Below are 12,624 nucleotides of genomic sequence, written 5' to 3'. Positions count from 1 at the left end.
AGATTGACCTTGAAATTAAAGAGCAACGGCGAAAGGGACAAAGGCTAATTAGTCTTTTATTAATTAATCATTAATGCCACGCACAGGGAAACCTATATCTAATCTGCCCTTTCTGTCACACAGATAATTCTTAATGTTCCCGTCTGTTTTAAATCAATATAATCAATTAGATCAATGAATTAATTACTAGCTTCAAAATAATGGGTATCATTTAACACAGCTGTAATTAATATTCATGTATATTTAAATACTGAACACAACAGGTAATTAACTATAGCCTTATATCTATAATTAATGCTAGTTTATATTAACTTACCAGCACTCCCTCGTACACTATATAATGTTACAATGGTTCCTCACTTCGTCAGTGATAACGTATGTTTTAATATTTTTGTCATTTATTGCAATCCATCTGAGAGAGAAGATGACATTTAATTTATCCATTAGCAAGTGTTTACTTTCTACAGTTAATATATATATATATATATTGCTTGATACACGACGACAACGACGATGATGATGATGATGAAGGAAACTGAAAAATAAACGTCTGATAAGTAGTCCAATGGGTGCATGATACATATTAGATACAGACAAAATAATCTATGCGAGTTACCCCGCTTCCTTCACCTTGCGTATAAAAGCTAGGACCCTGATACCCCCCCCCCCCCCCCCACCAACCCCCCAACCCCCCCAAAATAACAACAACAAAAAAAACCCAAAAAACCAACAAAAAACCAAGAATGATTCGGAGTGGTCTGGAGATGGTCGAATGTATGCAATCAATGGTAAGTTTATTTAATTATGGAACAAACAATTGATTATGTGCTGATCAAGTCAGAATCTCCCAAGTTATTTCAGAAGCTGAAACCAGCATGAAGTTTACCAATAGCACCATTGGTCAAAACAGTCTTGGGCCATTTATGAGTGAATATAAATGCGTGAAATATCAAAGCTTGATGGTTCTCAATTGTCCACAACAGCCAATATCTTAGAGCGACAACTGTACGTATTTTGGATGCTGCACATATTCCAAGTAGATACGAAAATAAAGTAGCAGGCTGTCAGTCGGAAACGTCATTAAAACATGTTCAGGAAAAAGCTGATTAAAACACAAAACGGTTGATATCTGCAAAAAAAATGGTGATTGGGTTAGAGAAAAGTGCCAAGATGTTATCAAACCTGCCCCTCCTCTTTTGTTCCATGACTAATATACCTGTCATAGCCTTAGTCACAGCAGATCACGTGGTTTAGGAGTTTGGTTTATTTTGTTTAACGTCCTATTAACAGCCACGGTCATTTAAGGACGGAGCCAGGTTTTGGAGGTGGAGGAAAGCCGGAGTACCCAGAGAAAAACCACCGGCCTACGGTCAGTACCTGGCAACTGCCCCACGTAGGTTTCGAACTCGCAACCCAGAGGTGGAGGGCTAGTGATAAAGTGTCAGGACACCTTAACTCACTCGGCCACCGCGGCCGCTCAATAGATCACGAAATGCAGGATATTAATATGGACACATTGCAACCATTTTTAGATTCTCAAACATATAATCTCATTGACTATCTCCAAAATGACTATGATTATGTCGAAGACGTTTTAAGAACTGTCGCTATCTCTACCGACATAGAATACAGAACTCTATTATCTCAAAAAAAAAAAAAAAAATCAGCCTCCAGCACCTATGTTTATTCATTGTTCCAATATAACAATCGATAACATTATCATCACTAAATAAATCATCTCTGTCTTTTGCGGTTATATGAGTACATGGGTATGTAATGTCAGTACAACATCATTATCGATCAAGGATTTTCATCTAGATAATAAGACATGGCCACTGTTGATAATACATGTATTATTATGAATACAAAAAATGTCATTAAAATGTCATTATCTGATTAAGACTGTTCTGTTTAGTCATCAATTTAAATGATAATTCACTATTGTATCATTTATACACGATAATACTCATTTATGAATTTTCATTTTCTAAATGAACAGTATGATATTCATGAAAGCTTTAGCGGGGTGTTGGGGCAACCTGTCTGAATAATAACACACTTGGGTGGAATGCTAGAGGAGGAGGTGGAGGGAGTGGGGGTGGTTGTATGTTAATGGACATTTAACCCTTGTGTTGTTAAAAACAGCTGCATGTGATATCTCTTTGACATTTTAATAAAAAAATATAATAATATCTACTTTAGGGATATACATACTGCAAATCTAAATGAAGTTATTACCTCCCTTTAAGCAATAACAGCTTATTAGTCCCCCCCCCCCCCCCCCCCCCCCCACACACACACTTAACTCCGCCGTAGCCGGTCCCAAGCCCGCGTTGAAAAAGGAGGAGGGGATCACCAACTGACAACATCTAACAGTCACCCCGGACTAATGTTCTAACCTAGAGTCGCGAGTAGAGGTTGTAACCTAAATCGAGACTTTAAACCAGCAACATCAACATCATTGTTCGGCAGTTACTCCGCCGTAGCCGGTCCCAAGCCCGTGTTGAGAAAGGAGGAGGGGATCACCAACTGACAACACCTAACAGTCAACCCGGACTAATGTTCTAACCTAGAGTCGCGAGTAGAGGTTGTAACCTAAATCGAGACTTTAAGCCTGCAACATCAACATCAACCCCCCCCCCCCCCCCCCCCCTAAACAAAAAAACCAAAACAACAAATAAAACCAAAACACAATGATTCGAAGTGGTCTGGAGATGGTCGAATGTATGACATCAATGGTAAAGTTTATTTAATTATGGAACAAACAATTAATTATGCGCGTATCAAGTCAGAATCTCCCAAGTTATTTCAGAAGCTGAAACCAGCATGAAATTTACCAAGAGCACCATTGGTCAAAACAGTCTTGGGCCATTTATGAGTGAATATGAATGCGTGAAATATCAAAGTGTGATGGTTCTCAATTTTCCACAACAGCCAATATCTTAGAGCGACAACTGTACGTATTTTGGATGCTGCACATATTCCAAGTAGATACGAAAATAAAGTACATGTAGCAGGCCGTCAGTCGGAAACGTCATTAAAACATGTTCAGGAAAAAGCTGATTAAAACACAAAGCGGTTGATATCTGCAAAAAAATGGTGATTGGGTTAGGGAAAAGCGCCAAGATGTTATCAAACCTGCCCCTCCCCCTTTGTTCCATGACTAATATACCTGTCATAGCCTTAGTCACAGCAGATCACGTGGTTTAGGAGTTTGGTTTATTTTGTTTAACGTCCTATTAACAGCTAGGGTCATTTAAGGACGTGCCAGGTTTTGGAGGTGGAGGAAAGCCGGAGTACCCAGAGAAAAACCACCGGCCTACGGTCAGTACCTGGCAACTGCCCCACGTAGGTTTCGAACTCGCAACCCAGAGGTGGAGGGCTAGTGTTAAAGTGTCAGGACACCTTAATCACTCGGCCACCGCGGCCGCTCAATAGTTCACCAAATGCAGGATATTAATATGGTCTCATTGCAACCATTTTTGGATTCTCAAACATAGAATCTCATTGACTATCTCCAAAATGACTATGATTATGTCGAAGACGTTTTAAGAACTGTCGCTACGTCTACCGACATAGAATACAGAACTCTATTATCTCAAACTGTAAAAACCAGTCTCCAGCACCTATGTTTATTCATTGTTCCAATATAACAATCGATAACATTATCATCGCTAAATAAATCATCTCTGTCTTTTGCGGTTATATGAATACATGGGTATGTAATGTCAGTACATCATTATCGATCAAGGATTTTCATTTAGATAAATAGACTTGGCCACTGTTTATAATACATGTATTATTATGAATGCAAAAAATGTCATTAAAATGTCATTATCTAATTAAGACTGTTCTGTTTAATCATCAATTCAAATGATAATTCACTATTGTATCATTTATACACGATAATACTCATTTATGAATTTTCATTTTTTAAATGAACAGTATGATATTCATGAAAGTTTTAGCGGGGTGTTGGGGCAACCTGTCTGAATAATAACACACTTGGGTGGAAGGCTAGAGGAGGAGGTGGAGGGGGGTGGGGATGGGTGTGTGTTAATGGACATTTAACCCTTGTGTTGTAAAAAACAGCTGCATGTGATATCTCTTTGACATTTTAATAAAAAAAAAATAATAATATCTACTTTAGGATATACATACTGCAAATCTCAATGAAGTTATTAGCTCCCTTTAAGCAATAACAGCTTATTAGTCCCCCTCCCCCCCCCCCCCCCCCCCCCCCCCCCATACACACACATACACTTAACTCCGCCGTAGCCGGTCCCAAGCCCGCGTTGAGAAATGAGGAGGGTCTCACCAACTGACAACACCTAACAGTCACCCCGGACTAATGTTCTAACCTAGAGTTGCGAGTAGAGGTTGTAACCTAAATCGAGACTTTAAGCCTGCAACATCAACATCAACCCGCCCCCCCCCCCCCCAAACAAAAAAACCAAAACAAAAAAAAAAAACCGAAACACAATGATTCGAAGTGGTCTGGAGATGGTCGAATGTATGAAATCAATGGTAAAGTTTATTTAATTATGGAACAAACAATTGATTATGTGCGTATCAAGTCAGAATCTCCCAAGTTATTTCAGAAGCTGAAACCAGCATGAAATTTACCAAGAGCACCATTGGTCAAAACAGTCTTGGGCCATTTATGAGTGAATATGAATGCGTGAAATATCAAAGTGTGATGGTTCTCAATTGTCCACAACAGCCAATACCTTAGAGCGACAACTGTACGTATTTTGGATGCTGCACATATTCCAAGTACATGTAGATACGAAAACAAAGTAGCAGGCCGTAAGTCGGAAACGTCATAAAAACATGTTCAGGAAAAAGCTGATTAAAACACAAAGCGGTTGATATCTGCAATGAAATGGTGATAAGGTTAGGGAAAAGATGTTATCAAACCTGCCCCTCCCCCTTTGTTCCATGACTAATATACCTGTCATAGCCTTAGTCACAGCAGATCACCTCTGCTTGGTTTAGGAGTTTGGTTTATTTTGTTTAATGTCCCATTAACAGCTAGGGTCATTTAAGGACGTGCCAGGTTTTGGAGGTGGAGGAAAGCCGGAGTACCCGGAGAAAAACCACCGGCCTACGGTCAGTACCTGGCAACTGCCCCACGTAGATTTCGAAGTCGCAACCCAGAGGTGGAGGGCTAGTGATAAAGTGTCAGGACACCTTAACTCACTCGGCCACCGCGGCCGCTCAATAGATCACGAAATGCAGGATATTAATATGGACACATTGCAACCATTTTTAGATTCTCAAACATATAATCTCCTTGACTATCTCCAAAATGACTATGATTATGTCGAAGACATTTAAGAACTGTCGTCATCTCTACTGACATAGAATACAGAACTCTATTATCTCAAACTAAAAAAAAACAAAAAATCAGCCTCCATCACCTATGTTTATTCATTGTTCCAATATAACAATCGATAACATTATCATCACTAAATAAATCATCTCTGTCTTTTGCGGTTATATGAGTACATGGGTATGTAATGTCAGTACAACATCATTATCGATCAAGGATTTTCATCTAGATAATAAGACATGGCCACTGTTGATAATACATGTATTATTATGAATGCAAAAAATGTCATTAAAATGTCATTATCTAATTAAGACTGTTCTGTTTAGTCATCAATTCAAATGATAATTCACTATTGTATCATTTATACACGATAATACTCATTTATGAATTTTCATTTTTTAAATGAACAGTATGATATTCATGAAAGTTTTAGCGGGGTGTTGGGGCAACCTGTCTGAATAATAACACACTTGGGTGGAAGGCTAGAGGAGGAGGTGGAGGGGGGTGGGGATGGGTGTGTGTTAATGGACATTTAACCCTTGTGTTGTAAAAAACAGCTGCATGTGATATCTCTTTGACATTTTAATAAAAAAAAAAAAAAATATCTACTTTAGGATATACATACTGCAAATCTAAATGAAGTTATTAGCTCCCTTTAAGCAATAACAGCTTATTAGTCCCCCTCCCCCCCCCCCCCCCCCCCCCCCCCCATACACACACATACACTTAACTCCGCCGTAGCCGGTCCCAAGCCCGCGTTGAGAAAGGAGGAGGGGATCACCAACTGACAACACCTAACAGTCACCCCGGACTAATGTTCTAACCTAGAGTCGGGAGTAGAGGTTGTAACATAAATCGAGACTATAAGCCTGCAACATCAACATCAACCCCTCCCCCCCCCCCCCCTAAACAAAAAAACCAAAACAACAAAAACAACCAAAACACAATGATTCGAAGTGGTCTGGAGATGGTCGAATGTATGAAATCAATGGTAAAGTTTATTTAGTTATGGAACAAACAATTGATTATGCGCGTATCAAGTCAGAATCTCCCAAGTTATTTCAGAAGCTGAAACCAGCATGAAATTTACCAAGAGCACCATTGGTCAAAACAGTCTTGGGCCATTTATGAGTGAATATGAATGCGTGAAATATCAAAGTGTGATGGTTCTCAATTGTCCACAACAGCCAATATCTTAGAGCGACAACTGTACGTATTTTGGATGCTGCACAGATTCCAAGTAGATAAAAAAATAAAGTAGCAGGCCGTCAGTCGGAAACGTCATAAAAACATGTTCAGGAAAAAGCTGATTAAAACACAAAACGGTTGATATCTGCAATGAAATGGTGATAAGGTTAGAGAAAAGATGTTATCAAACCTGCCCCTCCCCCTTTGTTCCATGACTAATATACCTGTCATAGCCTTAGTCACAGCAGATCACGTGGTTTAGGAGTTTGGTTTATTTTGTTTAATGTCCTATTAACAGCCACGGTCATTTAAGGACGGAGCCAGGTTTTGGAGGTGGAGGAAAGCCGGAGTACCCAGAGAAAAACCCCCGGCCTACGGTCAGTACCTGGCAACTGCCCCACGTAGGTTTCGAACTCGCAACCCAGAGGTGGAGGGCTAGTGTTAAAGTGTCAGGACACCTTAATCACTCGGCCACCGCAGCCGCTCAATAGTTCACCAAATGCAGGATATTAATATGGTCTCATTGCAACCATTTTTGGATTCTCAAACATAGAATCTCATTGACTATCTCCAAAATGACTATGATTATGTCGAAGACGTTTTAAGAACTGTCGCTACGTCTACCGACACAGAATACAGAACTCTATTATCTCAAACTGTAAAAACCAGCCTCCAGCACCTATGTTTATTCATTGTTCCAATATAACAATCGATAACATTATCATCGCTAAATAAATCATCTCTGACTTTTGCGGTTATATGAATACATGGGTATGTAATGTCAGTACATCATTATCGATCAAGGATTTCCATTTAGATAAAAAGAATTGGCCACTGTTTATAATACATGTATTATTATGAATACAAAAAATGTCATTAAAATGTCATTATCTAATTAAGACTGTTCTGTTTAGTCATCAAATCAAATGATAATTCACTATTGTATCATTTATACACGATAATACTCATTTATGCATTTTTTATTTTCTTAATGAACAATATGATATCCATGAAAGTTTTGTCGGGGTGTTGGGGCAACCTGTCTGAATATAACACACTTGGGTGGAAGGCTAGAGGAGGGAGGTGGGGTGGGGATGGGGGTGGGGGTGGGGGTTAATGGACATTTAACCCTTGTGTTGTTAAATTCAAGACTTGGTGCCATTCAAACACCAGCTGCATGTGATATCTCTTTGAAATTTAAATATAAAATATAATAATATCTACTTTAGGATATACATACTGCAAATCTAAATGAAGTTATTACCTCCCTTTAATCAGTAACAGCTTATTAGTACAAATGACATCTCTATATTGACCATGTACATATTAATCTGCTCAATTTGTTATATCTATCTATATTCTAAATTATCTCTTTGTACCCGGGGAAGACTTACATAGCCTTAGCCTGTTATCTGATCCTTTAGCATATTTTTGTACTATAAAATTTGTTGCTATGAAATAAAATAAAATCGTTATTATCCTGAATCCAATGGGTATTAGGTTATGCTGATTTTTAAGATGTTTCTTTCAACCCACACTGACTACTTTCCAATATTCTTATAAACAACTAAATAAATAACAAAGCAATTATAGCATTTTATTTCGTTCGTCATCGGTTAATATTGTTGTCTAGGTTGATATAACCTTGTATCGACCTCACCAAAAAGCTATATTTGTATAAGTAAATGGACAGCAGATGACCGTTAGTACCATTGTCTGGCATACAAAGCACAGCAGAGCGACTTCTGATGAAGAAATACCCGAAAATAGGAGAAATCACTTTTACAGATTGAAAATCCTCGTAGACAAGTCACACTGAGAAAATGCATCTGACTCAGTCGTAAACAAGTAGGTTGATGTGATAGAAGGCCTGGGCAGCTCTCGGAGAGAAGCCGCCTAATAACATGAACACCAAGCTTTAAGAGGTTCGAAATGCTTAAAGTACGTTTAACAACAACAAAGCAGCAGGCGCTCTCCAAATAACCGCTGTGAATTTTAGAAATGAAAGCCAACTCTCACAAACCATTTAACAACACATCTTCGCTAGCCAATGTTTCTGATTACGTTACAGTCCGTGGAGTGTAACGTAATCAAAAGCCTTGGTTAGCGAAGATGATAACAACAATGATAAAAGACAACTTCCATACCTCCTGAAAACACGACTTGTAATACCAGTACCCAAGGAGGCAACAGACCCAATAGATCGTAGCTACAGTGGAATTACGGGCACTCCCATCTCTAGCAATATACTTGAATGCCTCCTGTATGGTGGTCTTATGGATACTACCGTCTCCAAAGAAAATCAGCTTCAACGAAGATAAACGTCAAATACCTCATCGAACCAACCCTTTACCTTTACAGGAACATAATGTATCAATGAGTCAATAGATATGGCTATACCATCATATATGGCAGCTCTACATACAGAAAATAAACTTTTGATGTCGCCTACCAAGCTGGCCTCCTCTAAGGCACATGGTAGACTGGCCACCGGACCCTAATTTCTTTTTATTAAGAATTGCCAGTCTTTATTCTAATACTAGATTATCTGCCCATAGTTTGAAACTTAGAATCATACACATCCTAGGGACCAAGATCATAAAGCTCAGTTTTATTTTTCGACATGGCCGTATACTTTTCTTTTGGCCCCGGATATGACGCGACAGGTGGCGTTACTGGTCAAGATGAAGTATGTGATTGGTCAATGTAGCGGTAAATGCAAAATGCAGATATGCAGTTAAAGACGAAACAAAATTAAGATTGAATGCAAGCTGAATAAGTGGATGTATCTATTCAAATGACACATTAATAAAATTGTATTCCTGATTCAAATGCAGTCTTATTATCACCAAAAATGATTCAATCTGATATAATTTTGTTATCCGTGCTGAAACGCATTCATTGATTAGTTCGTTAATTTATTTCACCAGCAGTTTTACATTATAACCACCAGCATTAAAAGTATGCCGTTTATCTTTTTTTAAAGATATTTCTTGTTAATTTTAATATTCTAGAGACAGGGGGCCAGTCTAAGCCACATGGGAATGAACGGTGAACTCTGACTGCTACGTAACGAGATACAAACAAGCGCCAAAGGGAAACCGACAATCCTCTTCTTTGTCATTTTATCTAAAAAAAAAAACAACCTGTGTATGTGCTTAATGTATTTACCAATAATCATTTAAGAAATGACCCTTCTACCAAACAAAGTGCGCCTGAGTGAAACTAAAATCCTGCTGAAATTGTCCTTTTATCATTTATTTATTTTTTATTATTATTTTATCTTTAAGTAAGGTTTGCATTGCTTTCCCGCTTTTCATCTTCTGATAGGGCAGAATTAATCGTCCTCCGAAAATCACCGCCACAAAAAATTTTCAGCTCTGTATATGCCTTTCTAAAATATTGATTGGTATCGAAAACTTTTTTTTTGTACCTTTTTATTGTTTTTTTATCATGTCCAGTTTTCAGGGAAACAACTACGTTTAAAAAGACAGGCGATGTTTGTGTGGGGATATATTTTAGAGACAACACTGCACTGGGTAACCCAAACGACGGAGAGAAATAAGCATTCAATGTCAGTAACCCAGATAAGGCTAAACTTTCCGTGGCGTATGGCGATTTATTAGAGTTAAATGCGTTTTACTTTATCAGATGGTTTAACGATAGCTTGACAGTCGATAGCGGCCGAGAATGGCAGTACCGGGGACAACTTGCTACAAATGTGTGTAAGGCGTTGCGCCGAAATGGCAGCTCCGGCGGTATGCTCCCCAGGGAGCTCAGAAAACTGGATGCTAAAGGCCCAATAGTAACTTGTGTATCATTTTGAGACGACTATGTGCTGTGCTATAGCAGTATATAAAACTCACATTTATTAATATTATCATTTTGCTGTTTCTGTACCGCTATCAAACAACATGCAGACATTGCTTTTTTACTCCTTTGGACTTATCAACGAAGATTGATCTATGTTTGTCTGTTCGAAGAATGATGAAGGATGAAGAGCGTGTTATTCAATTTGAGATTATCCATCTTGTGCCTTCAACATGAAATGAACAAAAAGTAATGTTGGTAAATCAAAATATAACAATGGACATGGGTAAAATGGTAGGAAAACAATGTACATGTACATAGGTAAAATGGTAGGAAAACAATGTACATAGGTAAAATGGTAATAAAACAATGGAGGAAGGTAAAATGGTAATAAAACAACGGAGGAAGGTAAAATGGTAATAAAACAATGGAGGAAGGTAAAATGGTAATAAAACAACGGAGGAAGGTAAAATGGTAATAAAACAATGGAGGAAGGTAAAATGGTAGTAAAACAATGGAGGAAGGTAAAATGGTAGTAAAACAATGGAGGAAGGTAAAATGGTAATAAAACAATGGAGGAAGGTAAAATGGTAATAAAACAATGGAGGAAGGTAAAATGGTAATAAAACAATGGAGGAAGGTAAAATGGTAATAAAACAATGGAGGAAGGTAAAATGGTAATAAAACAACGGAGGAAGGTAAAATGGTAATAAAACAATGGTGGAAGGTAAAATGGGAAGAAACCAAAGGATGTAGGTATTATGATAAGAAAGCAATTGACGTTCATGTTCTCAATTTATGTAGATTTGTGAATAAAACAGCAGTAGGTAGAGGTATCAACGCAGTTCAAATCCATAAATTTACTTTTTAGGAAATCTAGGAGTTTGAATAAAAACATAATTTATTTAATTATGGTAAATTAAATTATACAAGGTGATACTTCACTACGATTGATGTAATTTTTTTTTTTGAAACAAACAAACGATGAAACAACAAAAACCAGGTACAGGTGTATCAATCTAATAAATACCTTAATAACAAGTATGACACGAGGAATATTAAATCAATTATTAAATTACAATTTAAAATGAAAAAAAATAAATAAAAATAATATAGTCATGTGCGTCATTGTTTTCTCTAAGAGGAACTTGAACATACATGCTTTTCTGTGTTACATTTGGTCACGTATAACCCGCCCGGAACATTAGGTGCACGTTTGAGTGTTACGGATATACCGGAATCATCTGCCAGAAATTCGAAAGCATCCGCTCTCAACTGGTGAAGGATTCCATCCCCGTGTTATAACATTTAGTGACAAGTGATACCAAACGCATTCTCGGTGGATAAAACACATCCTGCCTCATTGACAAAAGCAGAGGGTAGGTAGGTAGAAAAAAATATTTTGGAAAATTCTGGATTTTTAAAAATTATTATTATTTTTTTTATTATTACATTTTATACTTTAACAGATTAAACTTAAATGAAACCAGGTAACAATGCCTGAGAACCTGAAGAACATAAAATTGTGAAGTCAACAAACATAAAACTTATTCTCCTCCGTATGGTTAGACAGTGATTATTTCTTTCCTCTTTGTAATAGATATATGCATCATAAGCAGGCATATGTAAAACAGTTTTGAATTTTCGGACCAGTTCTCCTTAGCCTGTTCCTCTCCACACAAATAACAACAACACATGTCTGTGAAATCAAGACCACTTTTGTAACATGCCTGTTCAAAATAAGCGATTCGCATGGTAGAGGTGATCGACACTTGACAGTTTTATAACCTCCCAGAGAGTCAACGATTGAATATCCCTATGAACACGACTTCTACATCATTGTGACGATTGAATACATAAACGTCAGTATTTCGAGTATTAGCTTCCTGTCTTTGCCAAATATGCACATTTGAATTCTAACGCGAAAACACAGCATGTTTGTAACGCATGACTCGCCATGCTGAAGTTTTGTCAATGTGTGTAACGCGCTTGTACTACCTTATTTGCCAGTCGATTCAAGCGCGCAACTGACTCGGTTTTTATTATGTTATTTACACACAAATCGTAGGGATTTTACAAGGACGGATCGACTATTTTTCGACTGTGATTGGCACAACATCGAATTCATTTCTAAGTATAATAAAAAACAATAAAAAAAGGGTTGGAGGGTAAATTGGGAGGTGCCTAAGTGGTGACACAGACGCACCTTTCATTTAAGTGGCAGTTTTCATGAAAATCAAAACGTGTTTATGTCTAGTTTATCTTTTACAGATTTTGATATCCCCGAACGC

The sequence above is a fragment of the Pecten maximus genome, chromosome 11, assembly GCF_902652985.1.
Source record: "Pecten maximus chromosome 11, xPecMax1.1, whole genome shotgun sequence".
NCBI classification, from domain to species: domain Eukaryota; kingdom Metazoa; phylum Mollusca; class Bivalvia; order Pectinida; family Pectinidae; genus Pecten; species Pecten maximus.
Note: the sequence above shows the minus strand (reverse complement) of the source record.